The 19284-nt window shown below is 35.1% G+C and overlaps 1 protein-coding gene across 11 annotated transcripts in view; it reads right to left on the reverse strand.

Annotated features, from left to right (window-relative positions):
* ZNF664 (zinc finger protein 664) overlaps positions 1–19284 on the reverse strand; it is a 58474-nt gene that overhangs the window by 5918 nt on the left and 33272 nt on the right. Inside the window, exon 6 of one of the 11 annotated variants that reach the window (XM_077159619.1) lies at positions 5712–5867. The exons of the other annotated variants lie outside the window; for them this stretch is intronic. The gene's annotated coding sequence lies outside the window, so the exon portion shown is untranslated. The remainder of the gene's footprint in view (positions 1–5711; positions 5868–19284) is intronic. 11 annotated transcript variants of the gene reach the window in all.

Consider the following 19284-nt stretch of genomic DNA (forward strand, 5'->3'; position numbering starts at 1 on the left):
TTTGGCTCAGCTGTCTTCAAAACAGGAGGGAAAGAGTAAGTCATTCCCAGAGAAGCTAAGCAAGTTTATTACTACTAGACTTTTCCTTCAAGCAATGCTAGAGGCAATTCTGACTAAAAGGAACGGACAAGAGACAGTAAGTCAAAGCAGCATAAAAAAATAAATATCTCCGGTAAAGGCAAACACATGGGTAATTACAAATACCAATAATAATGTATTGTATTTTTTGGCATGTAACTCTCATTTCTTACTTCTTACAGGTTTTAAAATGTGAAGGTATAAAAAGCAATGCTATATTTATGGTCTGATACATACAATGCATAAAGATATAATTTGTAACAAAAAAGAGTTGGAGGGATGCAGGGGTATAGAAGCAGCATATGTGCATACTTCTAAAATTAAGTTGGTATCAGATCAAATGTGATTTGTTATAAATTTAGGATGTTAAATTTAAGCCCCTTGGTAACCACAAAAAATATATATGAAAAATAAATGCAGAAAGAAATGCAATGGGACTCATAATGGTATACTACAAAAATTAACGGAAGAATTGAGGGGGAAAAAAGCATAAGTCTGACAAAGACCAAATAGCAAAATGGCAGAAGAAAGTCCTGCATCATCAGTAGTTAATTTAAATGTAAATGGATTAAACATGCCAGTCAAAAGGCAGAGATTGGCAGACTGGCTAAAAAAACAACAAGCTGTTACAAGAGACTCACCTTAAATTCAAAGACACAATTAGGCTGAAAGTGAAAGGACAGAAATAAACCATGTAAATAGTAAATGAAAGAGAGTTAGGATAGCTATACTAACTTCAGATAAAAAAGACTGCAAGTCAAAACTGCTGCAAAGGACACAAGAGGCCACTAGAAACTGATAAAAAGAAGACATAATTCTATATGCACCAAAAGACATGGCATCAAATTTTATGAAGCATACATTGACAGATTAGAATGGAGAAATTGGCAGTTCTACATGACTACTATGAGACTTGACTATACAACTTTTAAGAATGGATAGAACATGTAGACCAAAGATCAACAGGAAATAGAAGACCTGAACAATATACTAAATCAAGCAGACCTAATAGACACATATACAACACTTCACCTAACAGGAGCAAAATACACATTCCTCTCTAATGCACATGGATCATTCTTCAGGATAGACCACATGTTAGGTCACAAAACAAGTTTCAATAACTGAAAATACTGAAATTTAAAAAATGCATCTTTTCCAATCACAATGGAATAAAGTTAGAAATGGGTAACAAGAAGAAATGGAAAATTCACAAATATGTGAAAATTAAACCATGTACTCTTAAACAACCAATAGGTCAAAGTATAAATTAAAAGGGAAATTAGGAAATATCTTGAAGCAAATGAAAATGAAAACATAACATATCAAAACTTATGGGATTAAACAAAGGCAGTGCTGAGAGGGACAGAGCTTTAAATGCTTACATTAAAGAGAAGGCTCTCAAATCAGAGGCTTAACCTCACAAATGAATGCTCTAGAAAAGAAGAGCAAACTAAATCCAAAGTAAGAAGGAAGGAAATAATAAAGACTAGACCAGAGATAAACAAAATTGAGAATACTAAAACAAAAGAGAGAATCAATGCTAATGAGAAGTTAGTTTTCTAAAAAGATCAATTAAATCGACAAATCTTTAGACAGATTGACACAGAAAAGAACAGAGAATACAGATAACTAAAAAAAAAGAGAAGAAAAAAGGCAGGACATTACCACCAACATCACAAAATAAAAAAAATTTTATAAGATACTATGAACAATTCTATGCAAACAAATTAGATAACCTGGATTAAATGGAAAAATTCCTATAAACACACAAACTACCTACACTGACTTACGAAGAAACAGATCTCAAAAGACCAAGAACAAGTTTAAGAGATTGAATCAGTAATCAAAAACCTCACAACAAAGAAACACACGGGACCAGGTGGCATCACTGGGAATTTTACCAAACATTCCAAGAAGAATTAACACCAATCCTGCTCAAATTCTTCCAAAACACTGAAAGGGAACACTCCCTGACTCACTCTATGAAGCCAACATCCCCTGATGTTGGCCAAAGCCAGATAAAGACACTATAAGAAAAAGTAAGTTACAGACCAATACCCTTATGAATATGGATGCAAAAATCCTCAACAAAACTACTTGTAAACAGACTCCAACAGCACATTAGAATGAATTATACACCATAACAAGTGAATTTTATCCCAGGTAAGCAAGGATGGCTCAAGACAAGAAAATCAATTAATATAATATACAACTTTAACAAAACAAAGGGGGGATACCACATGACCATTCCAATTGATGCAGAGAAGGCATCTGACAAAAATCTAGCACCCTTTCTTCACAAAAACGCTTTGAAAGACAGGAAAAGAAGAAAACTTCAACATGATCAAGAGCACATATTAAAAAAAAAAAACACAGCTAACATCCTACTCAAAGGTGAAAGATTAGAAATTTCCCTCTAAGATCAGGAACAAGATAAGAGGCCCACTCATACTACCCTTATTCAGCATTTTACTGAAAATGCCAGGTAGAGCAATTAGGCAATGAAAAGAAATAAAAGGCATCTAAATTGGAAAGGAAGAAGTAAAACTTTCACTATTTGCAGATGACATGATCTTAAATACAGAAAATCCAAAAAATAATCCATAACAAAGCTACTTGCACTATAAATGAATGCAGCAAAGTGGTGGAGTACAAGATTAACATACAAAAATCAGTAATTTTTCTGATCAATCTGAAGTGATGATCAAGAAAAAGAATCTGTTTACAATAGCAACTAAAAGAATTAAATAGAAATAAATCTAACCAAAGATGTAAAGGACTTATACAAAACATTGCTAACAGAAATAGATGACAACTAAATGGAAGGCCATTCCTAGTTCATGGCCTAGAAGACTAAATATCATTAAGGTGTTAATTCTACCCAAAGTGATTCACATGTTCAACATGAAATCTTCATCAAAATCCCAATAGCCTTCTTTGCAGAAATGGAAAAGCCAATCATGAAATTTATATGGAAGGGTAAGGGGCCCCAAATAGCCAAAGCCAACTTGAAAAAAGAATGAAGTTGGAGCACTCACATTTCTTGATCTTAAAATTTATTACAAAGATACAGTAATTTAAAAAGTATAATACTGGTACAAGAACAGAAATACAGACCAATGGACATAAATTCAGAATTCAGAAATAAACCCTCGGATATATGGCAAATTGATTTTTTAAATATTTGTCTTTTTGTTCCTGACAATTCATTCAACATATAGCTCTTAAGGTTCATTCACCTAGCATGCCTCACAACTTCAATCCTTCGGCAAACTGATTTTTGACAAGGGCGCCAAGACCACTCAATGGGGAAAGAATAGTTTCTTCAACAGATTATGTTGGGAAAACCGGATATCCATGAATTAATGAATGTGGACCCATACCTCATACTACATATAATAATTAACTCGAAATGGATCAAAGACCTAATTCTAAGACCCCAAACTGTAAAACTTCTAGAAGAAAACACAGAAAAAATCTTTGGACCTTGTGTTAGAGAATGGTTTCTTACATTTTTGCAACAAAAGAAAAAATAGATAAATGGGTCTTCATTAAAGGATTTCATCATAAAAGTAAAAAGACATCATATAGAATGAGAGATAATATTTGGAAACCACATATCCAGTAATATCCAGAATATTATAAATAGAAAAATATTTAGTATCCAGCATATATAAAGAAATCCTACAACTCAACCACAAAAAGGCAAACAACCCAATTAAAAAATGGGTCAAAAACTTGAATAGGCATTTCTACAAAGATACACAAATGGCCAAGGAACACATGAAAAGATATTCAACATCATTAGCCTTTAAGAAAATGCAAATGAAAACCATGAAGTACCATTTCACATCCAATACAACGGCTACCATTAAAAAGAAAAAAAAAGGAAAGCAAGTATTGGAGAGTACATATTCAGTGTTAGTGGGAATATAAATGATACAGCCACTGTGGAAAACAAAAGTTAAGTATAAAATTGCCATATGACCTGGCAAACTTCTAAGTACATATGAAAAATAACTGAAGACAGGGACGCAAAGAGATATTTCTCCACCAATGTTCATAATGGCATTCTTCACAAGTGCCAAAAGATGGAAGCAACTCAAATGTCCATCAAATGACTGGATAAACAAAATGTGGCATATACATACAATGGAATATAATTCAGCTGTAAAAAGGAAAGTCCTGATACATGTGACAACATGGATGAACCTTGCAAACATCATGTTGAGTGAAATAAGCCAGATTACATATGGACAAATATTGAATTACTTCACTGATTTGTAATCATTAGAATAAGCTAGTTCATAGAGTCAGAAACTAGAATACATGTTACCAGTGGCCAGGGTGGGGATTGGGAATGGGGAATTATGCTTAATTGGTACAGAATTTCTGTTTGGGAGGTTGTAAACATTTTAGTAATGGATGGTCATGACGGTAGCACAACATCATGAATGTAATTAACACCACAATTATATATTTGAATATGGTTACTGGGAAATTTTAGGTTGTAAATATTATTACTGGAATAAATTTTTTTACAAAAATCCATAGTACTGTACAACACAGTGAACCCAAAAGTAAACTATGGTCAATAGTACAATTAATTATAACAATTTTTGATAGTATCATCAATTTTAACAAAGGTATCACACTAATTATTACTGGAATAAATTTTTACAAAAATCCATAGTACTGTACAACACAGTGAACCCAAAAGTAAACTATGGTCAATAGTACAATTAATTATAACAATTTTTGATAGTATCATCAATTTTAACAAAGGTATCACACTAATTATTAATGGAATAAATTTTTACAAAAATCCATAGTACTGTACAACACAGTGAACCCAAAAGTAAACTGTAGTCAATAGTACAATTAATTATAACAATTTTTGATAGTATCATCAATTTTAACAAAGGTATCACACTAATACAAAGTGTTAAAATAGGGAAAACTGTGCATGTGTGTAGTGGGGTAGTACATGGAAACTCTTATTTTATGCATGATTTCTTCTATAAACTACAACTCTAATCAAAAAGTGGTGGGGGAGTGGGACCAAAAAAAAAAAAAGATCTATAAGTAGGTATGAAAATTAGCTGTCCTAAATAAAGGAACAAGGAAAACTATCTCCCTTTGGAGCTTCAGAAGGTAGAATGCTGCTGCTTTGGATACAAAATACTATATCTAAGCTACTGTCTAGTCTATAGATAGGATATGATATATTTCTATCTGGATGGTTTCCAGATGTACTTAAAATAAGATACAAAATCCTAAACCTCAAACACAAGGCCCTAAGTGATCTTGCCCCTCACTCTCTCCCTATCTTGTTCACTGTGCCCCCTGCCACTAGTCTGCTGTTAGTTCTCAAACATTCTAAGCTGTTTTCTGCTTCAGGGCCTTTGTTCCCAGTGCTTGAAATGCTCCCTCCCCACTTAGTGCTTGGCTTTATGTGTTAGCCACTCCTCTCCTACCTAAAGAAGGCTATTCTCTATTTTGATCTCTTGTCTGATTGATTCAAAGTACACAGAAGTTGTAATTATTTCATTTGTATTTAATTTTTTTATCTGTCTCCTCTACTAGAAGGCAGAAGCCACATGGGATTCTTCCCTTTGCATGCTGCTTACCACTTTTATTTTCTGGCAAAGAAGACATGTTCATTTAACATCTGTTGAATCTTAAGATCATTTATGACATCCTTTTCTCCCCCCTCAGAAATACTCTGCTTCATTGTAGTCTAGCAGAAAATGCACATTGGCCTTACTGCCAATCTTGTGAATAACCTATATGGGACAAAATATACAACAAAATAGAATGATGAAGCAAAAAAAAATTTTAAAAAGTTCTGAAATCTTCTTGAGGTTTAGGACCATGTGTTAGCAATCTTTTCATCTCCTGTATTCTATGGTCAGTAAGTGAAAACTGAATTAATTAAATGAAATCAACTGATCTTAAAATTTAAACTTTCAAAAATATGTTCCATACAAAGACATGGTACACGGATGACTGAGGAGAATATTTCAACATTACTATAACAAAGTAGGGGAACTTCTGGGGAAGATGGTGGAGTAAGGAGCTCCAGGACTCACTGCCTCCTCCAAAGGGCAGGCAAGAATTGTCTGAAACAACTGTGCTGGGGCTTTGCAGATAAGGAGGGCACTGTACATCCAAGGAAGAACAGGAGGAAGGGGCTGAGAAACTACAGTAAAGAATTGTGAGTAACTTTCCCAAAACTTACAACTCCAGATGGGTCCCTGGACCAGTTAAGTCCTGAAACCTAGAGGGACCAGCCTTTCCAGAACATCAGCTAGTTCCACCTCCCTACCCGTATTACTGACTGCTCCTTCCAACATGAAAAAGTTAGAATGGGCATAGCCCAAATACCCCTAAAGAGTGGGAGAAAGATCAAAGCTGATGGTGGGGCTATACAGAGAAGGTAGAGTTTAACAAATGAGTGTGACTGCTGAATTATTATATTGAGAATTCTTTTAGTCTCCAGTATTTTAGAGTAGCTAGAAGTAAAAACCTAAAACTGTGGAATTGTAACCCATACCAAACTCTGAAATCTGTTCTACAACTAATTGTTGAACCATGCTTTGAAATTTATTGCTTTTTTGTATATGTTATTTTTCACAAAAGAAAGTTGATCGTGATGATAAAGAAATATAAATGTCCTGGAGCAGCTAGAAGGAAAAATATGAGATGACAGTATCGTAGCCTATGAAAAACTATGGGATCTGTCATGTAACTACTTGTTGAAGAGTGCTATGAAAATTACAGTTTTTTTCTTTCTTTGCTTTGTATGTATGTTATGTTATCCAATTAAAAAAAAAGAACTGTGAGTAGCTTGCTATGTGGTAGCTGCCAGTGTCCATCTTCCACTCTCAAGGGGAGCTGCTTCAGTGTCTGGTCCCTGGCTGGTTGCTGCAGACAGAGAAGGAAGCATGTGCAAGTTCTCTTCCTCAAGAACAGGGCAGGGCATGGCTGAGCACTGACCATGGCTTTTGATCAGAAATCTGGATTTCTGTATCCTGGCTCTTAGGTGCTGTTTCAACACACCCACGGTCACAGTTTCAACCCCACCCCTGACAAAGGACACACACGATGGATGTTTAAAGGCACAGTGCTTTCCTAGGGCTTCAGGAAAGTTGCTAAAGGGCGCCATCTTCAGCTCAGACCAGGAAAACACAGCTGTAGGAACTTGTCAGAAAGGCATATTTCCTGACACTCTCCCCAGGGCTCTTCAGAGCTCGTCTGTGCCCCCTTCATGGGTCCCTGGCCCTGTTTTTGCTGGAAAATACTGTTTGGGAAAGTCTTCTCTAGGGTGACCCTTCTCTCAGAATTTGCTCTCAGCCAAAGGTAGCTAGAGGTAATGAAAGGAGTGTTAAAAAAAAAAAAAAAAAAGCAACACAAGCAAAACAAAAACAAACAGAACAGACCAAAAGTTCTGGAGAAGGAACAGAGGAAAAGAAGCGCTCTCCTGGGGATGAAACAACTGCACAAAAATGCAATCTTAAAAACTGTACTGCATACCCAGTGTAAGGATCAGATGAGTAAGAGCTGAAAAAAATCTGATCTAAAACACTGCTAATTCTAAAGGTATAGAATAAGTAGAATGAAGTGCCAAAGAAGAGCCTTAACACAAATCCAATCAACTATAAAACCCTAGGCAAAAGAGAGAAACTAACCTTCAGAGTGAACTCATCAAGATAATCAGATGCTTAAATATCAGAAAAAATTAAAAGCCATGAAAAGTAATACGAAGATATGGCCTAATCAAAGGAATAAATCACAACTTCAGAGAAGACACAGAATTTGAAACAACTAATCACAGATATTCAAACAAATCTCCTAAATCATCTCAAGGAGATGAGGGAGAATACTGCTAAAGAGATAAAGGATATTAAGAAGACACTAAGTGAGCATAAAGAAGAATCTGAAAGTATAAAAAGAAACATAAATTACAAGAATGAAAGGCACAACAGAAGAGATTAAAAATACACTAGAGGCATACAACCACAGATCTGAACAGAGAGAAGAATCAGCAAACTTGAAGATGGGACAATCAAAATCTTACAGAAAGAAGACAGAGAAAGAATGGACAAAACTGAGGACAGTAAAAATCTTACAGAGAGAAGACAGAGAAAGAATGGAAAACACTGAGCAGGGTTCTCAAGGATTTCAATGACAGTACAAAGTGCACAAACATATATGTAATAGGCGTCCCAGAAGGAAAACAGAAGGGAAAAAGGGCAGAAAGAATATTTGAGGAAATAATGACCAAAAATTTCTCAACTTTTAAGAAAGACAAAAATACATACATCCAAGAAGCACAATGTACTCTAAAAACAATAAATCCTAATAGACCTATTCTAAGACAATTACTAATCAGAATGTCAAATATCAAAGATAGAGAATCCTGAAAGGAGCAAGAGAAAAGTGATCTGTTATATACAAGAGAGCTGCAGTAAGACTAAATTCTGATTTCTCATCAAAAACCATGCAGGTGAGAAGGCAGTAGCATGATATATTTAAGGTACTAAAAGAGAAAAACTGCCAGCCAAGAATTCTTTATCTTGCAAAGACATCCTTCAAAAATGAAGGGGTGTTTAAAACGTCCATAGATAAAAAGCAACTGAGAGAGTTCATCAGTAAGAGACTTGTCCTACAAGAAATACTAAAGGGAGTTCTGCATGCTGAAAGGAAAAGACAGGAAAGAGAGGCTTGAAGTGCAGTACAGAAAAGAAGATTATCAGTAAGGGTAACTAAATAAAAGGGTAAAAAGTGAGACAAAAATAAGATACAACATATAAAAACCAGAGGATAAAATGGTTCAAGTAGGTAAATATGTATGCACCTAATCACAGTGCCCCAAAACACATGAGGCAAACACTGGCAAAACTGAAGGAAGAAAGAGATGTCTCTACAATAATAGAGACAATACACGCTTTCATCAACAGAACATCTAGACAGAGGATCAATAAGGAAACAGAGAACTTGAATAATATAAATGAACCAGACTAATAGACAAATACAGAACATTACACCCTACAACAGCAGGATATATTCTTCTCAAGTGCTCATGGATTATTCTAATAGATCATATGTTGGGACACAAAACAAATATTAATAAATTTTAAAAAGAGTGAAATTATACAACATATTTTCTCTCATCATAATGGAACGAAGCTGAAAATCAGTAACAGGCAGAAAACTAGAAAATTCACAAATATATGGAAGCTAAACAACACACTCTCAAACAATCAGTGGGCTAAAGGAGAAACTGCAAGAGAAATCAATAAATATCTTGAGATGAATGAAAACAAGAACATAACACATCAAAACTTATGAGCTACTGTATAGCCAGTTTAGTTGAACACCACAGGTACAGGGAATCTTGAATAGGGCATGAAACTGTATTGGTTTGTCCAGGTTAGTATGATGTCCCAATAAATTCCAGAGTGATTTAGACAGTGAATAAAGAAGTATTTGCAGGGTGCCCTTAGAGAAATGGGGAGAAAGGGAGAAACATTCAACTTCCCCATCTAGAGAATTTCTGATACTTTCGTAAGGAGTAGAGACAACTAAATCAATAGGCAGAAAGTTTTTCCTGCAAAGGATAGGCTAAGCCTACTTAAAATTAGGCCTAAAGAGTCACCCCAGAGAACTCTTTGGCTGCTCAGATGTGGCCTCGCTCTCTAAGCCAACAAGGCAAGTGAACACACTGCCCTCCCCTCTACATGGGACATGACTCCCAGGGGTGTAAATCTCCCTGGCAACATGGGACAGAGATCCCGGGGTGAGCTGGGACCCAGTATCAAGGGATTGAGAAAATCTTTTTGATCAAAAGGTGAAAGAGAGAAATAAGAAAAAAAAAAAATGTCAGTGGCTAAGAGATTTCAAACAGACTTGAGAGGTTATCCTGGAAGTTAGTCTACCCATTATATAGACATCCCTTTTCAGTTGATGGTGTATTTGAGTGGCTAAAGGGAAGCACCTGAAACTGCAGAGCTGTGTTCCAGCAGCCTTGCTTCTTGAAGATGATTTTATGAAGATATAATGTTTACAATGTGACTGTGTGATAGTGAAAACCTTGTGTCTGATGCTCCCTTTATCTAGGTTATGCACAGATGAATAAACAATATGGATTAAAAATAAACAAATAATAGGAGGAACAAAGGTTAAAATAAATTGAGCATACTGAAATACACTAGTGGTCAATGAGAAGGAGGGGTAAGGAGTATGGTATGTGTAAGTTTTTTCTTTTTTCTTTTTATTTCCTTTTCTAGAGTGATGCAAATGTTCTAAAAAATGATCATGGTAATGAATATACAACTATGTGATGGTACTGTGAGCCATTGATTGCACACCATGTATGGAATATTTGTATGTTAAGAATGTTTGTGTTTGTATGTGTTTATCAATAAAAGTATTTTTAAAAAACTTATGGGATGCAGTGAAGGCAGAGCTAAGAGGGAAATTTATAGTTCTAAACACCTACAATAAGAAGTAAGAAAGAGCTGAAATCAAAGACCTAATTGCACACCTGAAGGAACTAAAAAAAAGAACAGCAAACTAATCCCAAAGCAATAAGAAGGAAAAAAATAACAAAGTTTAAAGCAGAAATAAATGAAATTGAGAATAAAAAGCTATATACATATTTTTTGTTTTGAGAGAATTAACAAAACCAAAAATAATTGGTTCTTTGAGAAGACAGTAAAATTGACAACCCTTACCTAGACTGATAAAGAAAAAAGGGAAAAGATGCAAATAAATAAAATCAGAAATGAAAGGGTGGATGTTACTACTGGACCAAAGAAATAAGAAGGATCATAAGAGGATACTATGAACAACTATATGCCAACAAATGAGACAACTTAGATGAAACAGGCAAATTCCAGAAACAAACTGACTCTAGAAGAAATAAAAGATCTCAACAGACCAGTTACAACCAAAGAGACTGAATCAGTCATTAAAAAAAAACTCACAAGAAAGAAAAAGCCCAGGACCAGATGGCTTCACAGGTGAATTCTACCATCCGTCCATGAATAATACCAATCCTGCTCAAAATTTTCCAAAAACCGAATAGAAGGGAAACTACCTAACTTACTCTATGACACCAACAACACCCTAATACCAAAGCTCACTAAAAACACTACAAGAAAACTACAGAAGAATCTCTGTAATGAATTTAGATGCCAAAATCCTCAACAAAATACTTGTAAATAGAATCCAACAACACATTAAAATAATTATACACCGTGATCAAGTGGGTTTTATCTCAGGTATGCAAGGATGGTTCAACACAAGAAAATCAATTAATGCAATACACCATCTTAACAAAATGAAGGGGAAAAATATCACATGATCACATCAACTGATTGAAAAAGGCATGTGACAACATCTAGCAACCTTCCTTTATAACACTTTGAAAAATAGGAAAAGAAGAAAACTTCAACACTGATAAAGGGCATGTATGAAAAAAATATAGTTAACATCCTACTCAAAAGCAAAAGATTGAAAGCTCTCCCTCTAAGATCAGGAATAAGACAAGAGGCCCACTGTCACCACTCTTATTCAACATTGTACTGGAAGTGCTAGCTAGAGTAATTAGGGAAGAAAAAGAAATATGTCCCTCCTAAAAGCAAAAATAATAATAATAAAAGGTATTTAAATTGGAAAGGAATAAATTTTACAAATACTGCACTATTTGAGGATGACATAATCCTATATACATAAAGTCCCAAAAATCTACAACAACGTTACTAAGAGTTAATAAACAAGTTCATCAAAGTAGCAGGATACAATATCAACATGCAAAAATCAGTAGTGTTTCTAAGTACTAGTAATGAGCAATCTCAGGAGGAAATCAAGAAAATAAACTCCATTTACAATAGGAACTAAAAGAATAAAATATCTAGGAATAAATTTAATCTAGTAAAATAAGTTTTGTACACAAGGAACTACAAAACATTGCAAAAAGAAATCAACAAAAACCTAAATAAGTAGAAGGACATTCTATGTTTATGGATTGGAAGAGTAAATACTATTAAGGTGTCAATTCTACCCAGATTGATTTACAGATTCAATGCAGTTCTAATAAAAATTTCTACAGCTTACTTTGCAGAATTGGAAAAGTCAATTACCCAATTTATTTGGAAGAGTAAGGGACCCCAAATAGCCAAAAACATTATGAAAAAGAAGAACGAAGTTGGAGGACTCACATTTCCTGACTTCAAAGCATATTACAAAGCTACAGTGGTCAAAATAGTATGGTACTGCCATAAAGACAGAAATACTGACAAATGTAATAGAATTGGGAGTTCAGAGATAGACCATTACATCTATGGCTAAGGCTGTCAAGTCCATTCTACTGGGAAAGAACAGTCTCTTCAATAAATGGTTCTGGGAAAACTGGATATCCATATGAAAAAGAATGAAAAAGGACTTCTCTCTTACCCCTTTTACAAAAATTAACTCCAAATGGATCAAAGACCTAAATATAAGAACCACAACCATAAAACTACTAAAAGAAAATGTAGGGAAGCATCTTCAAGATCTTGAGGTAGGCAATGGTTTATTAAACTTATACCCAAAAGCACAAGCAATGAAAGAAAAAACAGATCAATGGGGCCTCCTCAAAATTAAAAAATTCTGTGCTTCTAAGGACTTTGTCAAGAAAGTGGGAAGGCAATCTACTCAATGGAAGAAAATATTTAAGAAACCACATATCTGATAAGGGTTTAATATCTATAAAGAAATCATACAACTCAACAATAAAAAAACAAACAACCCTATTTAAAATCAGGCAGAAGATTGGAATCTCTTTCCAGAGAGAAAATATAAATTGTTAAAAAACACATGAAAAGATGCTCAACATAACTAGCTATTAGGGAAATGCAAATCAAAATCATAAAGATAGAGTATTTCACACCCACTAGAATGGGCACTATTTAAAAAACCCAGTCAGTCACATGATTACCCAGCTGACAGAGGTGCTCCTGACCCATTGGCCTTTCTTGAATGAAGATAACCTCTTGTTGGTGCCTTAATCTGGACACTTTCATTTCCTTAGAACTGTAAACTTGTAACTTATGCAATTCCCTTTTTAAAAAGTCATTCCAGTTCTGGTAGATTACATTCTGGCAGTTTGCAAACTAGAACACATGGTAACCTGGCCCATAATTTAGAGTAAGCATACACAAGGGTCAACTGTCCTGGTTGGAAATGGATCATGATTGGTGCCCCAACCTCTATGGTTGGACTCCTGTTAAAATATGTGCATGCATTTTGATCTGATCCTTCGTGATTTTTGACTTTCAGGATTCAGGTTCAATTTTTGGTTCCTAAAAATTGTGTGGCTATTGATTGATTTATTAGGTTTTAGACATAAAAAATAAAAATAAATAAAAATTAAAAAACCCAAAAAACTACAAGTGTTGGAGAGGTTGTAGAGAAATAGGAACAATTATTCACTTTAAGTGGGAATGTAAATAGGAGTGGCCACTGTGGAGAATAGTTCCTCAGGAAACTATAGAATTGCCATATGATCAGCAATCCCTCTTCTAGGTATATACCCAGAACAAATTGCCAAAAGATGAAAGCAACCCAAGTATCCATCAACTGATGGATAAACAAAATATATATACAATGGAATATTACTCAGCTGTAAGAAGGAATGAAGTCCTGATGCTTATGACAACATGGATGAACCCTGAGGAAATTTATTGAATAAAACAAGCCAACTATTGTATGATTTCACTGATATAAACTAATTATAATCAGCAAACTCACAGGGCTAGAATCTAGAATATAGGTTACCCAAGGGACAAAAAAGGGACAGAGAATGGGGAGCTGACAATTTGCGCAGAATTTCTTTTTAGGTGACTTGTAAATGCCTGGAAATTGATATTGGCGATGACAGTATATTTTTGTGTGTATAATTAACAGCACTATATTATGTTTCTTTTATTTTAATTAAAAAAAATTTTTTAAACATAACATACAAAAATGAACATTCTTACCATGTGATCATTCTATTCTTGGTATATAATTAATAACTTATAATATCATCACATAGTTGTGTATTCATCACCATGATCATGTCTTAGAACATCTACATCAATTCAGAAAAAGAAAAAAGAAAAAAATTTATACATACCATACTCCTTACCCCTCCCTCTCATTGACTGTTAGTATTTCCATCTATCCAATGTATTTTAGCCTTTGTTTCCCCCATTTTTTTCCTATACCCCTTTATCACTCCCTTTCATTGATCACTAGCATTTCAACCTACTAAATTTATTTTAACATTTGTCCCCCCTATTATTTATTTTTAATCCCTATGTTTTACTCATCTGTCCATACCATAGGTAAAAGGAGCATCAGACACAAGGTTTTCAACAGTCACACAGTCACACTGCGAAAGTTATATCATTATACAATTATCTTCAAGAAACATGGCTACTGGAACACACCTCTAAATTTTCAGGCACTTCCCTCCAACCTCTCCATTACATCTTCACTAACAAGGTGCTATCTATATAATGTGTAAGAATAACCTTGAGGATAACCTCTCAACTCTGTTTGAGATCTATCAGCCATTGACACTTTGTCTCATTTCTCTCTTCCCCCTTTCGGTCTAGAAAGTTTTCTTAATCCCTTGATGCTGAGTCCCAGCTTATTCCAGGATTTCTGTCCCACATTGCCAGGGAGGTTTACACCCCTGGGAGTCATGTCCCACCTAGAGAGGGGGAGGGCAGTGACTTTGCTTGCTGTCTTGGCTGAGAGAGAGAGGCCACATCTGAGCAACAAAAGAGGTTCTCTGGGGGTGACTCTCGGGCCTAATTTTAAGCATGCTTGGCCTCTGTTTTGCAGGGATAAGTTTCATATGAGCAAACCCCAAGATTAAAGGCTCAGCCTATTGCTTTGGTTGTCCCCATGCTTATGAGAATATCAGGAATTCTCCATATGGTGAAGTTGAATTTTCCCCCTTTCTTGTCATTCCCCCAAGGGGACTTTGCAAATACTTTTTTATTCACTGTTCAAATCACTCTGGGATTTTTCAGGGCATCACTCTGGACAAACCTACAAACTCTCATGCCCTGCTCAAGGTCCCATGTACTTACAGTGTTCAATTAAACTGTCCATATAAGTTATATTAGGAAATGCACTAGTCAAATTATAAATTTTTTACCAAATAAACATGTTTTGCTTTAGTCTTACACATAAGTTAAGGTTTTAAAATATTAATTACCATCTGTTTTCAACACCCTGCAATACTGACAATCCTTTGTTCTTCCTCATGCAAAAACATTTTTTAATCTGTACACTTAGTGATTATCATTGTACACTCTAGGTATTCCTAGATTATACCATCTCAGTCTTTATCATCTATCTATTATGTTTCTGAATATGGGTAAAAGGGGGACGTTTTGGGTTGTGTATGTTACTAGATGTAACATTAGAAGATAAAACATGGGACTGTATAACACAGTGGATGACAGACTGTGGTTAACAGTACAAGTGTAAGAATGTTCTTTCATGAATTATAATAAATGTATGACACTATTACAAGTTTGTTAACAATAGGGTAGTATATGGAGGAAAGTTTATAGGAGTTTATATAGTTTAATATAAACTATGGACCATAGTTAACGTAATATTTTAATATTCTTTCATTATACCCTGGTACCACAGAAATACAAAATGTCAGCAATGGAGGGTGGGTTATATGAGAACATTCTATCTTTTCATATGACTTTTCTGTAAACCTACAACTACTTCTCTAATTAAAAATAACTTTTTAAAAAAACTGTTATGCCAAGTGAAAGAAACCAGATACAAAACCCTACATATTGTATGATTCCATTTATATAAAATGTAAGTATAAACAAATCTATACAGACAGAATTAGATTAGCAGTTATATAGGGCTGGGGAAAAGATAGTGGGATTGAGAGGTGAGGGTTAAGAGGTAAAATGGGGCTTTTCTTTTTGGAGTAATGAAAATGTTCTAAAATTGATTGTGGTGATGAATGCACAATTACATGATCATACTAAAAGCCACTGTGGATGGACTGTATGGTATGTAAATACATCTTAATAATACTGTTTTAAAAAATAGCAAAATAAATCAAACTGCTTCTAAGTGAAAGTGTAAAGATTACAAAATTCAACCAGATACCCAAAATTTCAGCAAAAACAGTTATATGTCTAGAAAAATTATCTTACATCTATCCTTTGCCCTTTTAATCACATTTCTAAGAATCTACCTCGACATTATATTGACAAAAATAAGAAAGGATTTATTTATTCACTGGAGCAATATTTGTTATAGCAAAACTGCACATATCCCAGATGCCCACCCACACCCATAGGGAACTGGTTGAACAAACCTGGTACTTCTTCACAATGAAGCACTGTTCAGTCATTAAAAAGAGGAATGAGGAAGAGCACCAGCCACTTGATATGAAGTGAACCCACATAATACAGTTAAGTGAAAAAAAAAAAAAAGATACAGAACAGTATATATAAGATACTACATTTTCGGGGAAAAAAGGGAATATGGATATACCTACATATTTGCTTACAGAGAAGTATTAAAGTAAACATGGATAAAAATAATTCAAAACAATTTAAATGATTACCTACAGGGAAGGAAGGAAACAGGGAAAAAGCATAACTTTTCTCGTTATATATATCATTTAGTTTTGACTTTGAAAAACTTAAATGTTTATAAATAAAATTAAATAAAAGTTAAAAAGCAATCTCTTAAAATTTTATGAAAATGAAGAGAATGAACCTTCACTATCACATTGGTGACATATCCACAAATGACTTTTAAGCACAGAAAACTGACTGCACATACTAGAGAAATATATTGCATTGGCAAATGATAGTACAAAGAAATCAAATTTCTTTCAATAGTTAGTTATGGATGTTAAGTGCAAATAGCTTGGTAATATTATTAGAAACCAAGATTCAGTATAAGAGAAATGACATAAAAGTATAAAATCAAAGTTATGGAAAAAAATCCTGTAACATAAAATTTAATTTAGAAGTATCAGTTTGAATTTGTGTTGCTTCTTCTTTATTTTTTTTGCTCTGTCCACCAAAAAGGCCTAGAATCAATGACAACTAATAGCACTAGCAGATCTAGCTGCCATTCTCTAAACATTCTTCCCCACCAAAAGCACAGGGGTCTTTGGAGGAATGGCTGATTTCAAGTCCAAAGGAGTAATTAACAAAACTAGCCTAGGATATCTTGTTAGGCCAGAAAGTATAACAAGGGTCTACCAAGAGGACTAATTTATGAAGCGACTTCCACTGGCCAAAAATGGGGCAAATAAGCATCAAATGGAATAATGGCTATAACTAACTGTAACACATTAAACATAAAAATCCGTGAGTTCATAATGTCTATAAGGGATTGGGAGTGGAAATGGAAGCCAAAGAGAAAGACACAGACAGATATCCAACTCACTGAACAAAAGTGGAAGCAACAAGGACGTCAACATTTTACCCTGAAAATTGTCAATGAAAAGGAAAGAATAATGCATTTGTCCTATTTTTTCTCTCTCTCTTCCAAGATAACCAAATAACCCAGCTCATAGGTGTATAGCACTCATAAAACCACCAATTCAGACCACCCTTTAAAAATGGGTGAAAGTATTTGGTGAAAGGTGCATCAGGAACTTCACAATGCAGGAATCAGGCTGTTACCTTCACTGAGCCCCTGAAGCAATCCTAACATCACTAAAAGAGGAACACCAGTCACTGTGTGCCTTATGAAACACGCAGCACCATCTGGAATATTCTTGCCAAAAAACTGAACCAGGATGGTGCACTGGTGGCTCACTGGTAGAATGCTCCCTTCCATGCAGGAGACCTGGGTTCAATTCCTAGACCATGCACCAAAAAAAGAAAAAAAAAATTTGAACCAAGTGCTTCTACAGCTACTCTTCATTTGCAGGAACATAGGCGATGGAGAAACTACCAGGAAGCAAGCAGAAAAACACCAAAGGCCATCCATCCTACATGACAATGGACCCACTTTTTTGCAACAAATGACATGGAAGAGTGCATGGTGGAGGTTAGCTCCTCTAGATTAAAGAGATTTAACAATCAAATGTAATATCAGGATCTTCTTTGGAATTTGATTCAAAGAAGTCAGCTGTTAAGAAGAGACAACCGAGGAAATTTCATTAGGGATGGTATCAGACTACATCAAAGACTATTGTTAAGTCTGTCCAGTCCAATAATGGCATTGTGATTATATAAACAAAAGTCTATACTTTCTAGGGAGGTGCGATGGTGGCTCAGTGGCAGAATTCTCGCCTGCCATGCCGTGACCTGGGTTCGATTTCTGGTGCCTGCCCAAGCCAAAAAAAAAAAAGAAAGAAGAAAGTCTACACTTTCTAGAGTTGTATACTGAGCAGGCAGGAATGAAGCAGCATGATGTCTGAGATATGCTTTAAAATACTTGAGCAAAAGCAAAAGGAATGAAAAAGAGCAGATAAAACAAATGTGGCAAAATTGTGGAAAATGCTGAATCTAGGTGAAAAAGGAATGGATAAAATATCCTCTCTTCTTTTATGCTTGACACAGCTACAACTCTCACTGCCACAGTGGGGGAGGGGGATATGCTATATTCCCAGATAAAAGATAAAGCAAAAATAACTCCAGCTTATTTGCCACATGACCTACCAGAGAATAGGACAAGAACAAAAAAGGATCACCATTGTTGGTTTACTCTAAAACACCTATTCATTCAACTGCTTCCATGGGAGAAGACACAAGCTACAAACTCCTACAGATTCCAAAAGCACTATGTTCACAAGATTTGTCTCTTGCTCTTCCTTAAGCTATCCTAGCCGGCTTTCCAGGAGACATCTCACACCGCAGCGAGGCTGTCTTTCTAATCTGAGAAGGGAGTCTCACAGTGAGGTCGAGCACCAAGGTCTCCAGCAGAGATCTCAGGACCACCCCTAGCATTCTAAATTCTCAACCTACCCTGAAAAGATGAAACAGGGGGAGAACTTCTCAAACAGAAAAATTAGAGTGTGGCTGAGAACTGGGAGAACAAAAGCTTAAAATTTAGCTCATCTGCCTCAAATGTTCACCTTCCATGAAAAAGATTTTTCTTTTTCCTTGTAGTCTGTCAACTGAAATCTTTGCCTCATTTAAACTTTGTGATACA

Source organism: Tamandua tetradactyla, chromosome 5 (genome assembly GCF_023851605.1).
Source record: "Tamandua tetradactyla isolate mTamTet1 chromosome 5, mTamTet1.pri, whole genome shotgun sequence".
NCBI classification, from domain to species: Eukaryota; Metazoa; Chordata; class Mammalia; order Pilosa; family Myrmecophagidae; genus Tamandua; species Tamandua tetradactyla.